At 45.1% G+C, this 10,731-nt stretch overlaps 1 long non-coding RNA gene across 1 annotated transcript in view; it reads right to left on the reverse strand.

Moving 5' to 3' along the window:
- Positions 1-10,159, reverse strand: part of LOC148139957 (uncharacterized) — a 33,242-nt gene extending 23,083 nt beyond the window's left edge. Inside the window, exon 1 of the long non-coding RNA XR_015753291.1 lies at positions 10,044-10,159. This is a non-coding gene — a long non-coding RNA (uncharacterized LOC148139957). The remainder of the gene's footprint in view (positions 1-10,043) is intronic.
- Positions 10,160-10,731: the final 572 nt, after the last annotated feature.

A 10,731-nucleotide genomic window follows, 5' to 3' on the forward strand; every position in this document is an offset into this window, starting at 1 on the left:
ATCAACTTGATGATAATCACAGGCAGGAAAGTTTGAGGGGTTTGGAGTAGCTCACCATGATCGGCAGGGGCACGGAGACTGGAAATGTTATCGAATTGCAGACGTTTAAGATTACTGCAGGCAGTCAGAGATCATGAGAGAGTTACAAGGTCTGCTGGCGATTCCACAGGGGGATTACAGGGACTTGATGAAGTTGAACATGGATGTAGGATTGTCGGGACTGAAGCTGGGAACAGAGATAGAGGGATCAGCAGGGATTACAGAGATATGGAGGATAGTGGTCTCTGGTGGAAGTTCCACATAGAGGGATGTTTTGTGGAACTGCAGGAATTTGCAGAGATAGGCAGATTTGGAGTGGCTGGAGCAGTTTGCAGAGGCATGGAGAAATGTAGTAACTGGAAGATACAGAGATGGTGAGGTCTGTAGGCGATGCAATAATTTGGAAGGACTGGAGAAGCTGGAGGGGTTCACACACACACAAGGAGGATTGTAGGAGTGTAAGGAGTTTCCAGAGATAGGGAGGGTGGTGCCTTCTCAGTAATTAGTGGTTTGGAGCACTGTCCAGCTCGGGGAAGGTTTCAGAATAAGGGAGGGACAGAGCAAATGGAAGTTGTCGCAGAGAATATAGGAACGTAAACATGTCATTTTGGTGCTGTGTCACTGAGGGTCATCAGGAATACAGTTGTCCTCATTAAAATGTACAGATCCTCAGGGAAATGGATAGGGTGGATGCTGAAAGGATGGTTCCTTCCTCTTATGGGAGAGACACAAACAAGTGGTCTGTTTGACACAAGTGGAGAAAGGGGAGTTATCTTTCTCTCACTGGTTCAGACCTACTCCAGGTTTGTTCCCACACAGCTCAAAGCAATGCAATGCAATAACAAAGAGCAAGGTCCGTTGGGACTGCAGGAGATACGAGACGAAGGCCACGTTAGAAGCGATGAAGGGAGTGAGAGAGAAGGGAGATGTTCAACAGCTGGAAGGGTTTACAGGGAGTGGACACTGTCAGGACAGGAGAACATGTCACGCTCACTCATGAGAGGGAGATAACGATATGGCACAAGGTCAAACACAGCAGGAGGATCCCAAGCTCCGTCCCTGTCATTTACTCAGGGAGCTTCTCTCACCTAGTCTGGTGCCAAGCCCCACATACAAACAGCATGAGTGTTCCCAGATCCTGGTGCTCAGGGCCCAGTGCACTCACACCTGAACCAGTCGGTGTGGTATTTACACAGTTATACATTCTCCAGGAACACTGTGTCCTAGCCGACATTAACTGGTAAATTCAAACTCTTCCAAGCAAAGACCACGTGCACTCAGATTCCCTGCTTATACAATCCTCTGAGTGACAGTTTGCAGATAACAAGAAAATCCACAAAACTCCACTGCATGGGTCAGGGTCAACGATAAAAGCTTAATTCTCTCAAAATGGAAACTCCACGATTACTGCATCTCATGTAACTGCCACTTAAAAAATATTAAAATACAGAAAATTCCAAACGAAGTCTTTGATGAGGTGAGCCCTGGTCAGTCCTGTAGATCTGGGAGGTTACCAGTTGCACGGAGATTGCTTTCTACCAGAGCAGCACCAGGTCAGTGTCAGACACACAGACAGAATGGGCAAATAGATTCACATCTGAACTCACATCTCCCAACCTGGGAACCTGAAGCTGTGCTCACCCATTCTGGTAAAGATGTCCAGAATTAGGATCAAGATCAGTCCAATGGTCCAGTCAAAAAAGATCTGTGGTTCAATTTGTAACATCCTTCAGGTTTCACAACACGTTCTCAGACCCACCCTCCAGGTCCTATAAATCCCGCTCCATCTAACCTCCTGCAGGATCCAAGTCCCTTCCTACATTAGTACCACCCTCCAGGTTCAGCAGCCATTCTTACCTCTGTACATAAACCGAACTCTACAAATCTCCCATTCTCTGAAGTGTTCCCCAGAAAGGCTCTGGAACAAGGTGGATGTTATGAAGAAAGATTGAGATATCAGGACTGGCACGTTTTGCAGATATTAGCAACATTGCAGTGACCAAAATAGGCTTCAGGAATTTTGAGAATTGATGCTCATAAAGGAGGTCACAGCGCTAGGGAGGATTGTAGGGACTTGAAGAAGCCACTTGTAGGCACTTGAGTGTTGTCGGGACTGGAGGAATTTACCAAATAGGCCGGGTTTAAGACTGCAGGAGTCTGCAGAAAACCTTCACAGGTTAGAGTAGGGTAAAAGATCAACACAACATCGCGGGCTGAAGGGCCTGCACAGTGCTGTACTGTTCCATGTTCTAAATAGGGAGGGTTATGATGGCAGGAAGAGGTTTCGGAAAGCTGGAGAGGATGGGATCTGAATGAAGAGACACAAATAGGAAGGGTTACCAGGAGTGTTGGAGCTTACAAAGACAGCGATATTCTGAGCTGGAGCAGATGACCCAGACTGGGAGGCTTTTGGGGACTGGGGATGGTTTCACAGGAAGGGGAGGCCATAGAGCCACAGGAGGTTACAGAAATTTGGAGAGCTGGAGGGCCGACAGGGGTTTCACTGAGATGGTGACGTTGGGAGGATGGTGTACTTTACAGGGATAAGGATGTTGTTAGGTTGGGGAGGTTTACACAGGAAGGGGTTGTTTAGGGAACGGGGCAGATGACAGAGATAAAAACGGTTGTATAGATGGGAAGAACATACAGACTTATGGAGGGTAGTAGTGACAGTAGATGTTTATAGATACAGGAACGCTTAGGTTCTGCAGGTTATTTAGACATGGAGGATGTGGAATCGGACAGATTTTCCAGGAGATAACAAGGGCAACTTTGGTTGGAGACAGTTTCACAGATAAGGGAGCATTAGTAACCTCCTACAGTTTGGTCAAAGTGGGAAAGGTTGTAGGGGAGGGTGCAGTTTACACAGATAGGGGTGTAAGAGCTGGAGAAGGTTATAGAGATGGGTGGATAGATAGAGAGACTGGAGGAGCTTGTATTGATAGGGTGGGTGCTGGCGATGGTTGGATGTCACACAGATAGGGAATCTTATAGGAACTGGATTGGATGAGTCACAGGCATTGGAGCGGGTTCTACAGATCGCAATGCTGCAGGGACCTGAGAGGGTTGTAGGGTCTTCACAGATTGATTGTGTCAATCAGTCTGGTGAGCTAGGTAAGGTAGATATGGAAAGCTTAAATCCAACGTATACCATCTTCATTTTCCAGACCAGAACTTCAATATCCCTCATAAGCCACGAATCCCTAAAGCTGCCAGCTTTTCCCTTCACTCTAACAGGGACAAATTTGACCTGGCTTCTTAATACCACACTTTTAAAAGGCTCCCATTTGCCAGGCATTCCTTTTTGTTCAAACAGACTCACCCAGTTGATGGGAGCATGATGTGGAGGAGCCAGTGGTGACTGGGATGGGCAAAGTTAAAAATCACACAACACCAGCTTCCAGTCCAGCAGGTTTATTTGGGAGCGATTGGTTTTGGTTCGCTGCTTTATCAGGTGGTTGTGGAGCACAATAATAAGGCACAGAATTTATAGCAACAGGATTGCAGTGCCATGGAATGTAATAACAAACACATTTAGTTTAAGTTTTCACCTTATAGGATGATCACCTGCACTTTAAAACCTGGTACTGTGAGAAAAACCTGTTAGATTATAACCTGGTTTTGTGTTATTTTTAATTCACCCAATTGACCTCTGCTCGATTCTGCCTAATGGCCCCAAACCTGTCCCTGTTCCAGTTTCACACCTTAATCTGTGGACCTGTCTGATCTTTTTCCATAATTATGTTAAAACTAAGACAGTTGTGGTCACTGGACCCAAAGTGCTCTCTGACTGATACTTCAGTCACTTGCCCGACCACATTTTCTGGGGGGAAGTCCAGTGTTGCACCCGCCTGAGTAGAGTTGGGCCTTGTTAGAGTTGCATCTTGATTTAGGAAACATTCTTGGACACATTTGACAAATTGCACTCAGTATGGGCCTTTTACTCTCTGGGTGGTCCAGTCAATACTGGGAAAATTAAAGTCACCAACCAATACTACTCTATTATTCCGACAGGTATCTCCAATCTATCTACACATCTGCTCCTCTAGTACCTGCTGGCTATTTGGGGGTCAATAATACAGTCCCAACAGAGTGACCACCCCTGTTTTGTTTCTAAGTTCTAAACATGTGGCCTCATTTATTGACTCTTTAAGAGTATCCTTTCTAATCACTGTTGTTATGTCCTCCCTTATCAAAAGGACAACTCCCCCTCCTCACTCACTTGTCCTTCTGTCCCGCCTGTAGCTTCTGTATTGTGGAACACTGAGCTGCCAGTCCTGCCCTTCTCTCAGCCATATTTCGGTTATGGCTATAATACCCCAGTCCCCAGAGCTAATTCATGCTCTGAGCTCATCTGCCTTACCAGCCAGGCCTCATGCATTGAAATAAATGCCCTTTAAACCAGAAGTCTTTTCCCTCCCTCGTCTGTTCCCCTGGATATCCTGAATAGGAAACTTACTCTCAATGGCTAATGTATTTTCCCCTGACTTTTCGATGTTCCCTCTCTTAGTCAGAGTCCCAACCTCCTGCCAAACTAGTTTAAAGCTTCCAGGGTAACACAAGCAAATCTTCCCGCAGAGATACTGGCGCCCCTCTGGTTCAAGTCAAATCCATCCCCCCCACCCCCCACCCCCCATACAGATCACTTCTACCCCAGAAGAGATCCTAATGATCCAAGAACTGAAAACCCTGCCCTCTCCAACAGCTCCTCAGGCATACATCCACCCCCCGGCCTATCTTTCTATGTCTATCCTCACTGGGGCATGTGGCACTAGGAGTAATCCAGAGATCACTGCCCTTGAGGTCCTGCTTTTTAACTTCTTATCTAACGCCTAATATTCAATTCACAGGACCCGATCCCATTGTGTTCATGAAGAGGGTGTAGTAAAGGCAGCAACTCCAGCGAATACAGATCAAGCGATATCGTGATTTGATGAAGAAAACACAGTGCAATAAAACAAGGTGAAGCCATTCACAAGTACAGGGAGTTCAACGGGGTCCTTAGAAATGACTGTGAAATAATTTTGTCAGATACTATGAAGGAAAAGCCACAAGGTACTTTGTCAGTATAGTTAGAATAAAATGGCAACTGAGGAAAGGGTGAGGCCTATTATAAACCAAAGAAACAATCTGTGCATGGAGCCAGAGGAAGGAGGTGAGGTATTCAATGAATACTTCCCATCTGTATTCACGCAGGAGAAAGACATTGTAGCCAGGAATTTCAGACGGGATGGTGAGGTTCTCTAATATGTTTAGAAAAATAAGGAGGAGGTACTAAATATTTTCACAGGCATAAAAAGGTGGAGAAATCCCCAGTTCCCAATGAAATGTATCCCAGGCTGCTATGGGAGGTAAGAGAGGAGATTGCTGGGGCCTGGTGGATATATTTAATACTTTGCTGGCCACAGGTGAAGTGCCGAAAGACTGGAGGATCGCCAATGTGGTTCCTTTGTTCAGGAAGAGCAGCAGGGATAGGTCAGGTAATTGAGGAGAAAGTGAGGTCTGCAGATGCTGGAGATCAGAGATGGAAATGTGTTGCTGGAAAAGCGCAGCAGGTCAGGCAGCATCTAGGGAACAGGAGAATCGACGTTTCGGGCATTAGCCCTTCTTCAGGAATGCATAGGTCAGGTAATTACAGAGCAGATAGTCTGACAGCAGGGGCAGGGATATTATTGGATACCATTCTGAGGATGAACCAACACTTGCAAATGCAAGGATCAAAAGGAAAGAGCCCATGGGATCCAAGACAAGTTGGCAAATTGGATACAAAATTGGTGGATAATCTTTTTCATGTTTGAAATTGTTTCACCAGCGGGTGTACCACAGGGATCTGTGCAGGAACGATCGCTGGTTATTCTGGGGAATAATAACTTCGATGTGAAAGCAGAAGGTATCATTAGTCGGTTTGCAGATGACATGAAAGGTGAAAATGTTGTTCAGAGTGAGGAGGATGATCTCAGGCTACAGTCTGATGACGATCAGATGATAATCTGAGCCGAATTTAGTTCTGATCAATGTGAGGTCATACCCTGTGGGAGGTACGATAAGCGAAGGACAGACATAATGAATGCTTGGACCTTGCGGAGTGGTGAGGAACACAGGGACCTGAGTGGACAATCCAAAGATCTCTGAAGGTGTCAGCACATGTGGACCGGGTGGGGAAGGCACCTGAACTGGGAGCAGGAGGGGGACCCATATCCTTGTGGGACGAATTGCTGAAGCTGCTTGAGAGGATATAATCTAATCTGGCAGGGTGATGTATCTTAAACAGTTGAAGGGTCAGAAAGAAGATTGAGGCTGGTACACAAGTTAAAGAGGGCCATTTCAAGAGATAAGGCAGGAAAGAACATAGCAGGGAATGGGGGAAAACTGATGATTAAACTGCATTAATTTCAATGTAAGGGGCCTGACAGCTAAGGAAGATGAACTCAGGACATGGATTTGAACATGGGACTGGGAGATTATAGTTATTACAGAAACACAGCTGAGGGAGGGGCAGGATTGGCGGCTCATTGTTTCAATGTAGAGGAACTGCAGGAAGCATCGAAGGGGAGGCAAGAGAGGATGTGTGGTGGTGGGTTCTGATTGCATGAATCATCCCAGCAGTATTTAGAGAGGATATTTCTGTGGGATCACCCAGTGAAGCTATGTTAGTGGAACTGAGAAATAAGAATGGGCCATCACTTCGATTTGATTGTCCTACTAATCCCTAATAACAAGTGGCAAACTGAGGAAGAAATATGTCGGGAGATCTCAAATGTCAATCATAATAAGAGGGCTGTTATGATAGATGTTTTTTTTTAAACTTTCCAGCGTTTGCAAGGGAGGAATTTGGTAATTGATTTCCAGTAAACTTGCAATCAATATATAAATGGCCTGAAAACAGAATTGGGCAAAATCTGACCTCCCTTTGTGAAACAAGGTCGGGAAAGGGACTGAGGTGTTAGTGGGAAAGCATTTTGCCAAAGTGACCACAGTTGTATTAGTTTGAAAACAGTGATGGAAAAGGACAAACCTGGTCCATAGGTTCAAGTTATAAAATGGGGCCAGACCAATCTTGATCGTATCAGCCAGGAACTTTCAAAAGGTGACTGTGGAGTCTATTTGCAGGGAAAGGGAAGTCTGGCAAGTGAGAATATTTTAATAGTGAGTTAAATTGAGCGATCAGCGCCAGCATGTTCCTGTTTTTGTGCAGGTTAATGCTGACAGCATTCGGAAACACTGGCTGTCCATTGAGGGTCTGGTCAAGGAAAAGGGGGCACATGTCAGGTATAGCCAGCTGGACCAAGGGAATCCCTGAGGGTCACAGGGGCTGTAGGATGGAAATCAGGAATGTAGAAAGGGGATATGAAATCGCCTTGGCAAAGAAGGATGAGTACAATCCAAAACTGATTTTAGATAATATAGATACAATAGGAGTAAACGACTAACTCGAGACAAAGTAGGATCCCTTAAAGATCAATGACGCCGTCGATGTGCATGAATTCTGGATATGACTAAGATCCTAAACAAATTGTTCATTCCAGGACTTACTGTGCACCAAGACTGGGGAACTCAGATTACTACGTTGCAACACAATTGGAGTACTCTGTGCAATTCTAGTCTCCCTGCTGTCAGAAGGATGTTGTGAAACTTGAAAGGGTTTAGAAAAGATTAATAAGATGTTTCCAGGGTTGTTGCTGAATAGGCTGGAGATATTTTTCCTGGAGCGTTGGAGACAGAGGGGTGAACCTACAGACATTTATATAAACATGTTTATATACATTTACCCCTTCACCTAACACTACGGGCAATTTAGCATGGCCAATTCACCTAACCTGCACTTTTTGGACTGTGGGAGGAAACCGGAACACCCGGAGGAAACCCACAGAGACACGGAGAGAATGTGCAAACTCCACACAGACAGTTGGCTGAGGCAAGAATTGAAGCCGGGTCTCTGGCGCTGTGAGGAGCAGTGCTAACCACTGTGCTATCGTGCCACCCCAAGCAGGGGAGTGGAGACAATCCTGGTAGTTATAGACCTGTGAGCCTTACTTTGATTCTGGGTAAGGTGTTGGAAAAGCTTGTAGGGGATAGGATTTATAATCATCTGGAGATGAGTTAGTTGATTAGGGATAGTCAAAACAGTTTTGTGAAGGGTAGGTCATGCCCTCACAAACCTTACTGAGTTCTTTAAGAATGTGAACAAAGAGATGGATGAGAGTAAAGCAGTTGATATGGTGTATCTGTATTTCAGTAAGGCGTTTGTTAAAAGTCCCCGTGGTAGACTATTGCCGATAATACGGAGGCATGGGATTGTGGGTGATTTTGCAGTTTGGATCAGAAATTGCCTCACTGAAAGAAGGCAGAGGGTAGTGGTTGATGGGAAATATCAATCCTGGAGTTCAGTTACTTGTGGGTACTGCCAGGATGTGTTTGGGTCCACTGTTGCTGTCAATTATATAAATAACCTGAATGAGGGCATTGAAGGATGGGTTAGTAAATTTGCAGAAGACCCCAAGTTTGGTAGAGTTGTGGATAGTGACGAAGGATGTTGTAGGTTACAGAAAAGTTTAGATAAGCTGCACAGCTGGACTGAAAGTTTGCAAATGGAATTTAATGTGGAAAGGTGTGAGGCGATTCACTCTGGAGGGAGTAACAGGAACACAGGTTTATGGGATAATGGTAAGATTGTTGGTAGTGTAGATGAACAGAGGGATCTCTTTGTCCATGTACAGAGATCCTTGGAAGTTTCCACCCAGGTTTATGGGTTTCTTAAGAAGCCATTCAGTGTGGGAGCTTGTCTTGGTAGAGGGATTGAGTTTCAGAACCATTAGATCATGCTGCAGCTATACAAAATTCTGGGTGTGGCCACATTTGTTCAGGTCACTGCATTACAGGACGGATGTGTAAGCTTTAGAAATGATTCAGATGAGATTTACGAGGAAGTTACCCGGTATGGAGGGAAGGTCTTATGAGGAAAGGTTGAGGGTCTTTAAGCTGTTTTTGTTCAAAAGAATGTGTTTGAGGTCAATTAATTGGATATATAGGATAATCAGCAGGTGAGATGGGTTCGACAGTGAGAGCCTTTTCTCTTGGATGGCGATGCCTACCAAGAGGGGAGATAGCTTTAAATTGAGGTAGATATTAATATTAATAAATAGATATGGGACAGATGCCAGAGGTAGGTTTTTTACTCAGATTAGTCGGGGCATGGAATGCATTGCCTGCCTTAAAGTAGACTCGCCAACTTTAAGGGCATTTAAACGGTCATTGGATAGGCATATGGATAAGAATTGGAATAGTGTTGGCTACTTGGGCTTCAGATTGGTTCCACATGTTGGTGCAAAATCGAAGGCCGAAGGGCCTGTAATGCGCTGTCATGTTCTGTGTTCTAGTGAGCAAAAATATGAGATGGGAGAGGGAAGACTTAAAAGCGATTTTAGGAGAAAAGTTTCTACACAGAGGATGGTGCAGTTATGGAATGAGCTTCCAGGGGAAGTGGTAGAGAAATGTTCAATTTGGGGGGAGGAGAAGTTTGAAGGGATATGGGTCAAATGCAGGGAAACGCGACTCGTTCATGGACTGGTCAGCATGGAGTAGTTGGGTTGAAGGAAAAGTTTCTGTGCTACATGGCTCTGTCTCTAGTTATTGGAGGAGGAGACTACCAAGATAAGGCATGTGATAGACACTGAAGCAAGTTACAGCGTTAGTGATGGTAGTCTGGAATGTAGTACATTTCAAACATGTGGAGGGACAACCGGGCTAGGAGGAGGTTACAGAAATAGGAACTGTTATGGGAGTTACAAGTTATTGAAGACACTGGTGCATAAGCCATGCCATGGATACAGTGTTGCAGAGTAGTGAGACTTAGTACAACAGAACTTACAGCAGGAGTGGTGATTGAGCATGTGGTATGTGTGAACTGTGCTCCCCATCCAGCACTGTATCTGTGTCATGTCCTGTTAGGCGATATTTGGAGCCCTCTCATTGCTCTCTGCTCTGTGCACTGTGAGTGATCTTACCTCACTGCAGGACTTATTGAAAGCTCCAGATCGCCCTGCCCTTTGTCTCTCGGCTGATCAACCGTTTTCAATGTGGTGATGAACGAGACACCCAGCAGCTGGGAAGGTAATTGAGTCTGAACCTTCCTGAATACCTACAGGAGACAGACATATAGACAGAATGGGAAATTAGACTGATATAATGACGATTAAAAATGGCACTGTGTACCACCACAGAGACCTGGAAAATCACAGTCTCCATCTTTGGCCTGTGCTGCCTCATCTCTCTGGAGTAGAGAATTCTGTTAGCTCAGGATCTGGTGTAGCTTCAATAGAGAGAGAGAGAGAGAGAGAGAGAGCGAGAGAGAGAGACAGAGCAAGAGCGAGATACTAAGTGATATCACCAGAATGCTGGCAGATATCAGGATCACACAATTGTGTTGGAAGAACATGTTTTGCTTCATCATGCACTGATATAACCGGTCAGGAATGAGCAACCAGTGAGTAGGCGAAGTGATGGCCGAGTGGTATTATCGCTAGAGCATGTATCCCAAACCTCAGCTAATGTTCAAGGGAGGCAGGTTGGACTGCCACCATCAGGAATGGTGGAATTTTAAATCAATAATTTTAAAAATAGTAATTAACAATCCGCAAATAAGTATGAGACCATTGCTGATGTACAAAAAACCCAAACAATTGTCCTTTCGAG

This window comes from Chiloscyllium plagiosum, unplaced genomic scaffold (assembly GCF_037043375.1).
Source record: "Chiloscyllium plagiosum isolate Xiang-an unplaced genomic scaffold, Cpla_swu_hap1 HiC_scaffold_36, whole genome shotgun sequence".
NCBI classification, from domain to species: Eukaryota; Metazoa; Chordata; class Chondrichthyes; order Orectolobiformes; family Hemiscylliidae; genus Chiloscyllium; species Chiloscyllium plagiosum.